The following is an 8,762-nucleotide window of genomic DNA, read 5'->3' on the forward strand; positions in this document are numbered from 1 at the left end:
GGAGAATCTTATCACATCTTGAACTTGAGCTTCTAATTTTTGAAATTTTTGATTTGATCCAAAAAAAGTCAGCCATTATTTTGACCAAAAAAGCTTGAAGAACTAAGGTTTTAAATTATTTCTGTTGCAACAAAACTTTCTTTTCAATGAATTTCTTTCTTTCGCCTTACTTTTTTGGAATTATTTTAACTTAAAAGTCGCTCTGAGCAGACAGAATCGAATTTCGGCCATTTTGGCGGAGAGGACACGAAGATAGAGCTTCCCATTTCATTGGATACGACAACAGATATGGCTGCCACTCATTAAAAAATAATTTACTTTTAGGAAATAAATACATAAATATTTCGATTGAGGCTCTATAGCATATTCAAAACCCCCCGATTTTGGCCATATTATAAGTTATACATGTTTTTTTTGTTTTTGTTTTTACTGAAAACAGTAAAACAAAAGAAAAACATTTATGGCAAGACAACCATCGAATTTCGGTGTACTAAGGTATGTTCTCGAAAAAGGTATTTCAAGGAGCTTTAGAATGAGAAACCTGAAAATTCTCTTCTAGCGAACTGATGAACAGCGCTGCCTACACCTTACGCTAACGTATCTAGTTATAGCTTAAAATTGCTTAATATTGCCTTCTTGTGCAAATATCATTCCTTTAGATCAGTGGTTCTTAACTAGGGGTCCACGGACCACTTGAATCTCCTTGTAGTGGTTTTAGAGAGGGGTCCGTGAGCTTAGAAAAGGAACAGTTAACTTATTGGCACATAAATTAGTATGTGCAGAATAATATTCCGTAAAGAGGTCCGTGACGTTCATCTCATACCTAAATGTGTTTTGGCCTTCGTTTCCTCAGGCGAATGGTCTGTAGAACACAAAAAGAATGAGAATCCCTGTTTTAGGTGATACAGTATATACCTTTTCTAAAAGTTTATCCCAATATTTTTGGAACATCCTGTATGTACTTTACTTTTTTTGGTGGCTAAAATTGAACGCATTTTATATTGCCTCTGCTATTCATTACGTTTTCTCGTGGAACCCCAGTTGAGAAATGCTGATCTAGATTGTTGGCTCCGATTAACAAGAGGTTAAAATATATACCGAAGCAGAGGATATTGACTTAAGGGTATATATCTATAGTCGAAGTAGATATCAAATGAGTAATTTAGTAATGCCAACTCATCGCTATTTCTACAGGCAGCTAAAAACTGGAAATAATTTCTTGTGAAAATAATAGCATTATCATTATTACTTTTTTCTTATCATGAGAGGGAAAAAAATAAGCGAGGATATATATAAGGAGGTAGGAAAGGGGATTGAGACAGCAGCAACACGTCGAAGGGTAAGAGATTAGAAATTGCTCTGTAAAGAGGATTATTTGATTAATTCTAACTTATGGTTGGTGGAAAGGATAGGAACAAAAAGAGGATTTACCTTTTTTTTCTCCTTTATTTCATTTTTTGACGTAATAAGAAAAAAGAAGACATAAAATAATGAGCTCCAATAACAAATCTGCAATGGGTAAGAAAAATAAATAGGAAAACAGCAAGTAAAAACTGACAGGCCTTCAAAACAGATTAAATTGGAGTTTTTAAAAATGTTCCGTTTCCCTGTTATTACACGATGACTACCATCATAAGCATTTGTTCTATTTTTTTGGATGTTCTTCATCTGTCTCTTTAAGCGTGTATTTGTGGGATGACGGCGTTGGATTCTTTCTCATATATCAAATAAACTATCATATGTCATAGAAAAGCGTTTGACAAATAATATCTGCTCGCTATCTATCTTCCCTCTCAATCCGATTTACATTGGAATCATTTGCACGTGGAAATGCATTCGAGTGAAAAAAAATGCGTTCAAAAAAATAAATGAGTTCATAAAAAAAAGACAGCTACCGAAAAAAAAAACAAAAAACAAAGCTTTAAAAAAACAGCCTTAAGAAAAGAATTTTGGAAACAAACCTTCACGAAAACAGAGCTTTCGAATAAAGAGATATATATAGAGTAATGTAATTAAAAAAAGACCTTATGAAAAATTACTTCTCCTCAAAAAACAAAGCTCAAAAAATGTTCAAGGACAACAGTTTAGCACAAAATAGCCATTAAACAACACAGTTGCGAGGGAAAAAAGCTTTAAAAGATCAAACTATAAAAACAAAACTAAAAAAACCAAGCTCAAGAACCTACATTTGAAAAAAGAAACCCCCGCTACTCAGAATGTAGAGCTTCAGAGTTTAAAAAAAAAAAGAAGAAAAAATCCCTTTAAAGAAAATCTTGAAACCGAGTTCTAAAAAAGCTCTGTGAACGAAAAGAACCATAAATCCTAATTGCGAAAAGAGGCTGTAACACTAGCTAAGCACGAAGGTTTTTAACGATTGGCTGTTGCGAAGATATATTTCGTAAAGAGAGAAAATTCAACTGCCCCTGTTGGGAATCGAACCCACGTCCTTTCACTTTCCGGGTGAACGCCCTAGACCACTAGACTACAGAGGCACAGAATCTCTCAATCTTTCCTTGGAGCTCGTGTACACTGAAAGAGACCGTACATGAACGGCCGGACCAGACTCAGGCCAAGCTCATAACTGCTGACGCTGCCAGCAGATGGTGACTTATACAAGGATGACGTCACTCTCTGCTTCCGTACGAAGGTTTTTGACAACTGGCTGTTGCGAAGATATATTTCGGAAACAGAGAAAATTCAACTGCCCCTGCGGGAAATCGAAGTCGACATCTGGTGACTTCGATATCATGACTTATACATCATGTATAAGTCGCCATCTGGTGGCAACGTCAGCAGTTGTGAGCTTGGCCTGAGTCTGGTCCGGCCATCCATGTACGGTCCCTTTCAGTGTACACGAGCTCCAAGGAAAGATTGGGAGATTCTGTGCCTCTGTAGTGTAGTGGTCTAGGGGGTTTACGGAAAATTCACCGCCGGAAAATTCACCGACAACAATTCACCGCCATGCAATTCACCGCTAGGAAAATTCACCGACCAACAATTCACCGCTAGGAAAATTCACCGACCAACAATTCACCGACATGCAATTCACCGCTAGGAAAATTCACCGACCAACAATTCACCGCCATGCAATTCACCGACCAACAATTCACCGCCATGCAATTCACCGCCATGCAATTCACCACTAGGAAAATTCACCGACCAACAATTCACCGCCATGCAATTCACCGACGACATTTCGATGCGAGTCAGTTAGCGAGTGAATGAGCGATTGAGTTACTGAATGAGTGACCCAGTGAGTGACTGAGTGACCGAATGAGTGACCCAGTGAGTGACCGAGTGAGTGGCTGAGTGACCCAGTGAGTGACCAAATGAGTGGCTGAGTGACCCAGTGAGTGACCAAGTGAGTGGCTGAGTGACCGAGTGAGTAAGTGATTCAGTGAGCGAGTGAGTTACTGATTCAATGAGCGAGTAAGTCAGTCCGTGAATGAGTGACCCAGTGAGTGACTGAGTGACCGAGTGAATAAGTGATTCAGTGAGCGAGTGGGTTACTGATTCAATGAGCGAGTAAGTCAGTCCGTGAGTGAGTGAGTGATCTATTGAGTGAGTAAATGCCATATCCTAAAGATATGGCGGAAAGTTTAAATAATGACTTTATGAGAAGAAATTCAGATGATACGGATTCGGGTTGCTGTATTTCTGAAATATATGACATCCATATTTATTGTGGGCATCTTTTTCTCAGCCACCTCGCTGGGCATTTTGCCTGTTGTGGCCTTGTATTTGTATAAATTACCAATTGCTGTTGCCCAATACAAGATAGTATATTCAACAAAATTCCATTAACTCGGTTTTACTCAGAAACTTCTAATGAAATGTTAAAAGGGATAATAACAGAATTAAAAGAGTAAGTGGATACGCGATGAATCAACCCCCTAAAAATGCTTAAAATCATCTGCTGTTGTCACTTTGATATTATAAAAAACATCGCTGACCAATGGATTTTTTTTATGCTGAACTAGCTGTTGCCCGCGATTTCCCGTGATGAACTTTCAGAAATCCCGCCTTAGTGCGTATCTAGTATATGTACTCTATATTTACTATATACGTATATATATATACTTCCTATGCAACGGAAATTAGTGACGACTTTTTTATTACGGGAGTCGGTGACGTTTTTTGAGTGATGGAAATCTGTTACGTTTTTGTGTTACGGAAGTCGGTTACGATTTTGGGATCAAGTTTTCATTTAACTCTTGCATATATCGGGACCCATTTGACACATCGGGACCAAGTTATGTGCATGTACCCAGAGGTTCCCACATCCTACAGCAAGTCCCCTAAGCTGAAATAGATGGCGGGCCCCCAAACCAGCTTTTTTGGGTCCCCGTTACTGGTTGTGGGCCCTGGATTTTATTCGTTTTAAAATTGATAAAAATTAAAAATTTTCGTGGCCACTCACAGGGGGTATGTCCGACAAGCCTTCAAGTCGGGGCTCCATGGAAAAGTTGACAGGTTTCATTTCGGGTGTCCCTGGATGAATCTCATTGATTTTTGTTGTTTAACATTGTAAAATTTGCAACACATCGGTAGCCCGAGATAATTCCAGTCAGGGCACCCCTAAAATTCAACGAATTGGAGTTTGGGGAGCCCATGGGGAAGTTTTCTGGGGTTACTTGATGAATCACATTTGTTTTTGTTGCTTTATTATTATAAAATTCGCTTCTTCAGTAAGCTGGTGCTTTCACGTGTCCCTTTCCATAGCACGCTGATGAAGTAGGACGAAATAAACAAGATATGTTGTGAAGAGAAAGGGGGGGGGGGTTGGCCGCCAAAGGTGGTAGGGGGGCAGAGCCCCTAGTACTGTATATAAAATAACATGTCCTGACTGATTCATCATCACCGAGCCAAAACCGCTGAAGCTGTAAATATCAAATTTTGTGAATAGTTTTTTTCACGACGTAAAGACTCACTACTCACTAAGAAATGGTTTTTCCATATTCGATAATCTAAGGGCGTCATAAGAGGGGGGGGGGGGTCAACGTTGAAATTATGCCGAGCCGAAACAGCTGAAGCTATAAATATGACATTAGATCAATATTGTAATATAGACTCATTGAGAAAGGATTTTTCCAAATTCAACCCCCTAAGGGGGGGTTTCAAAAGTTATATGGAGCAATCAGCACTGAGCCGAAGTCGCTTAAGCCATAAATATGAAATTTAGTTAGTATTATATTTTATAATGTACATACACACTAAGACAGGATTTCTGAAAGTTCATCACCCATGGGGGTTATGAGGTGAGAGTAATTTTGAGATTGCAACGGATAACAACTGGTAATAAAATATAATGCTTACTAAATTTTATATTTATGGCTTCAGGGATTTCGGCTCAGTGATGATTACTCCATATCACCTTTGAACCCCCCCCCTTTATTAGGGGGGTTGAATTTTGACATTTGACTTACAGTCTTAGACTTAAAACGAACATTCGATTATGTTGATTTAAATATTCTAACAAATAAAAACACTTCTCAGCAGGCATATGAGGAAATGTACTATATTGGTTTAAAACATATTACTACAATAGGAAACAAGCTGTGGCATAATAAATGGTAAAATCAGCACATTTGAAATATAATGAAAAGAGTCCCACAAGGATCGGCCCTTGGGTCATAATTATTTCTAGTTTATATTAATGATTTATGTAAAATTAAGTAGAACGGTAAAATAATTTCATTCGCAGATGACACAAGCCTATATGTTGAAGACGGGGGTGGATTTAGAGCTCGCTGTTGGTAGGGGTGATTTTAAAAATCTTTAAAAATCTAGTCTAAGCATCGGTGACCACATGTCCTGCATTTTGTCTCGTATTTTCCGTGACAGTCCGGTTTTTCTGTTTTATCTTCTCCATCCAGACTTTTTCAAAAATGTCACGGTTTTACTCGTTTATAGTCGAAGTTTTCTTGAATTTGTTGTTTAATTTTTTGTCACAATATTACCATATAGAAGTTCCGAAAATTTCATAAAATATCGCATTTCGTTTGAGGGGAAATCTAAGGAGGACACCTACATCCAGCAGTGGATTGAAATTGGTTGCTGATGATGCCACACCTATTAAAACCAGTATTTTAAATACAGTTAAACTCGGTTATAACGACATCGAAGATTCCGCGGGATTTCGGTGTTATAACCGAGTCTGGCTGTATTGCTTTCACTTTTAGAATATTGTTCTAGAGCTCTTTTAGTTATTTTCTAACATTTACCGTGATATGATCCCCACCTCATATTAGTTCGCTACGACGCAGTTCGTTTTGTAGAGGCCATATAATTATGTCCTACTACTGATGCTGGAAAAAAAATTAATGAAATAAAGTGAATATAAAGATAAGTTTAATTTTCTCAATCAGCAAATCTGGTAAAAGAAAGCCATAGCCTCATATTGTTTAAAGTTGTATGCGTGAGTTCAAAAATCGTATGAAATTATCTCGTTTTAAACATCCAATTCTTGGACATAAAACCTCTTGGGTGACAAATTACATTTTCGAAAACTGAAACTCACGGAACCACAGCTTCAAAAAACGATATAAAAAATGACATTCTTTTTGGGCAATGTTAGAGGAGTATTTTAGAAGGATAATTTTCACACAGTTTTCATTACATACATATTTAATTGGTAATTTTCAATCAAAACCTACAATATTTAATTAGTAATATCTGACAAAATTTTCATTCAAAACATACAGTATTTATTTAACAATTTTCGACATGATTTCCTCCCTTACATATTTATAGTTAAAGGGTTCCAATCTACTAATCTAGAAAAACAGATAACACGCAAATGTAAGGAAAAACGGGAGAAAAATATTAATTTCTCACAAATATTGATATAATTAAAATGATACATTATGAGCTATACCTCTCAAATAGTCTTTAATGTCACATCCTTGATGATACTTATCAACTAAATTCTTTAATCTCTGCGCAGAGTCCCGGTATTTCTTTCTCCTAATCAATGTGATGGTTTTGTCCACTTACAATTTGCTCCATCCGAACTTCATTCAAACTCTGTTCTCTTTTTATGGCACCGATGAACTTCCATGTATCTGGGTGGTGAGCAGATAATTGCTGTTGGAACGCTCGATGCCATCCTTCTATAGAATTGTTGGTATTAGGGAAATCGTTACGCGATCAAGCACTTACTCACTCGGTCACTCAGTCACTCACTGGGTCACTCACTCACTCGGTCACTCAATCACTTACCCACTCGGTCACTCATTCACTCACTTTGCCACTCAATCACTGACTTGGTCACTGGATCAATCACTCGGTCACTCAATCACTGACTCGGTCACTGGATCAATCACTCGGTCACTCACTCACTGGGTCAGTCACTCACTGGGTCACTCACTCACTCCCTCGGTCACTCAGTCACTCGGTCACTCACTCACTCGATCACTCGGTCACTCACTCACTCACTCACTCCCTCGGTCACTCAGTCACTCACTGGGTCACTCACTCACTCAGTAACTCAATCGCTCACTCCCTCGCTAACTGACTCGCATTGAACTGTCGTCGGTGAATTGCTAGTCGGTGAATTGCTAGTCGGTGAATTTTCCTAGCGGTGAATTTTCCTAGTGGTGAATTGCATGGCGGTGAATTGTCGGTCGGTGAATTTTCCTAGCGGTGAATTGCATGGCGGTGAATTGTTGGTCGGTGAATTGTTGGTCGGTGAATTTTCCGGCGGTGAATTGTTGTCGGTGAATTGCTGGCGGTGAATTTTCCGGACACGGGTCTAGGGCGTTCACCCGTAAAGTGAAAGGACGTGAGTTCGATTCCCCGCAGGGGCAGTTGAATTTTCTCTCTTTCCGAAATATATCTTCGCAACAGCCAGTTGTTAAAAACCTTCGTATGGAAGCGGAGAGTGACGTCATCCTTGTACTAGCTAAGCAGTTGACTATACAGCGCTACACTATACATTTGAATAACACTAAAAAAATAATGCCAATCTCTACAAAAACATAGCAATAAAAAAACTTACGGAAAACATAGCTTTTAAGAAACTCGTATTCTAGAATACAAAACTTCAGAAAATCTTTGAAAGCCTTGCTATAGAAGCAGAGCTCTAAAAAATAAAGCTATGGGAAGATTGAAAAAAAAACCAGAGCTTTAAACTTGAGCTCTAGAAAGAAAAGAATCACGTAGGTCTAAGAAAAGAAGAAAAAGTTGAAATGAATCTCAAAGGAACGGATGTGGAGAAAAAATTAAACAATTTGGATAGGCAAAACAACAACTTTGATTACTCACTCACTTATTTTTAGCTAAGCAAGAAAAAAGTTTTATTTACTTAAAAAACTTACTTATTTTTAGCTAGTTAATAGTAGATTTAGTTTCCATAAATTTTATTTGGGCTCTTTCAAGAATTTGTCCGAAACGAATAACATTTTAAGGTTAAAATTAGAGAAAATACGAAAAAAAAAAAAAAATCATCGGAGAAAAAAGAAAAATTCTGGTATGATAATCGCAGCTCTGTGAAATAATCATTGGGAGAAAAGTATATCGTAGAAATATGGTGATTTTCGAAACTGCCTAAAATCATACAAACGTCAATTTAGGAAATTCACATCCCCCTTCATTGCACTCAAAGAAATTTACGTGGATGAGAATTTGCCGAGTGATCAATGATTGTAATTCTTAACTTCTGCTCGCGTTTTTTTTGCAAATTTGTCCTGGAAATTTCTGTTATTCAAGCGCGTAGAAATAAATAAAATCAAGAATCACCATCACCGTTGTCTCGGTGAATT

At 37.8% G+C, this 8,762-nt stretch overlaps 1 non-coding gene across 1 annotated transcript; it reads right to left on the reverse strand.

Annotated features, from left to right (window-relative positions):
- Window positions 1-2,418: 2,418 nt before the first annotated feature.
- TRNAS-GGA (transfer RNA serine (anticodon GGA)) lies at window positions 2,419-2,492 on the reverse strand. Its single transcript has one exon. It is a non-coding gene; the product is annotated as a tRNA-Ser (tRNA).
- Window positions 2,493-8,762: the final 6,270 nt, after the last annotated feature.

The sequence above is a fragment of the Pholcus phalangioides genome, unplaced genomic scaffold (genome assembly GCF_987345545.1).
Source record: "Pholcus phalangioides strain wild (caught in Gottingen) unplaced genomic scaffold, Ppha-v1.0 ptg000031l_1, whole genome shotgun sequence".
NCBI classification, from domain to species: domain Eukaryota; kingdom Metazoa; phylum Arthropoda; class Arachnida; order Araneae; family Pholcidae; genus Pholcus; species Pholcus phalangioides.